The sequence below is a fragment of the Heterocephalus glaber genome, unplaced genomic scaffold (assembly GCF_053883595.1).
Source record: "Heterocephalus glaber isolate CG9 unplaced genomic scaffold, H.glaber_assembly_v1.0 deba00001613, whole genome shotgun sequence".
NCBI classification, from domain to species: domain Eukaryota; kingdom Metazoa; phylum Chordata; class Mammalia; order Rodentia; family Bathyergidae; genus Heterocephalus; species Heterocephalus glaber.
In genome coordinates this window covers 22380516-22381758 of record NW_028258384.1, presented here as the reverse complement: position 1 = coordinate 22381758, position 1243 = coordinate 22380516, and the positions used below count along the sequence as shown (strand labels likewise).

The window sequence follows — 1243 nt, the reverse complement described above, 5'->3', positions numbered from 1 at the left end:
GCTTTGGGAGTGCCCTCTGGCCAGACTAATAAAGGTCTGTTTTACTTTCCAACTTGTCTGGTGTGTTCCTTCCCAGGTGATCTCCGTTGTAGTCAGCTCCTCAGAGCGTTTGGTAAGGCCCTCCATCTTACAGTGTGATGCCACTCCAGGTCAGCTCTCCCACATGGAAGCAGGGTTCTGCTCTAGGTCTCTGTTTTTAACTTCTGAGATACCTTTTTAAATTCCCTACATATTTGTATATGTGTATCAAACTTACTATTGTTTCATAGCTCTTTTCTTATATCATATATCTCACTCCAGAACCTATTTCTACCTAGTTGCTTTTGTTTGATTGTTGCATATGCATTTTTTTGTTGTTTAAGTATTCATCATTCATGTTAAAGAATACCCTCAATTGTCTCCTCATTCTTGGCTATTCATTCCCATGGAAGAATTAGAAGCTGAAAAGCCAATTGTGCATATTTCATTGTAGGATGTTTTGTTTGAGTCATCTCTTTGGAGAAATTGTGATTTCAGTACTTTTACATCTTTTCTTTCACGATCAGATTTGTTAAAAAAAAAAAAAAATCCTCAGATTTCTCCCTGGATAATGCTGTTTTGAGAGATGAGTTTGGAGACAAGAATGGAGATGTTAATATTCAACTAATACTCCAGTTTTGCATGGAGGACCCCATGTAAAATTAAGGTTGATACCACTGCTTTTTAAGTACACTACTCAACCTTCAACTGTGGCTTGTGTCCCCTGCTCAGAATTTCTTTTTTGCTCTCTACAGAGAATACATTGTCAATCTTCTGTCAAAGTGTGGAAAGGCTGTTTTTTTTTTAATACAGTAAGAGAGAAAGATCTAATTATTTCTCAAGGTACTACACTTGATCTTAGCCAAAAGGCTGAGAAGCAATTAAGGAAAAGTTTGACAATGTAGTTGTTTCTCTGTATTCATTGCCATTTTAGGATTAAGATTTCTTGAGATGTTTAAATCAAGTATCATTTGCTCATAAGTTTTTTTTTTCCCAAAAGTTTTTCTTCTGGTTACTTTTTATTGTAGGATTATGCTTTCTAAAACTATCCCTTTAATTTTTGTAGGCTTTAAGAGAAATCACAAGCTAATATTTTTCTTTAATGGGGAATCTTACTTGCCATTCTTTTGTGTCTTTTGAAAACATAATTGGTTTTTCTAGAGCAGTTTATGAAACCTCTCTTTTTCTCAATCCCTAACTCATTTTTTTCTTTTATGAAAATTTT

The 1243-nt window shown here is 34.6% G+C and overlaps 1 pseudogene; it reads right to left on the bottom strand.

The window, feature by feature from the left end:
- Positions 1-732: 732 nt before the first annotated feature.
- Positions 733-900, bottom strand: LOC147822516 (U2 spliceosomal RNA; annotated as a pseudogene).
- Between the last annotated feature and the right edge of the window lie 343 nt (positions 901-1243).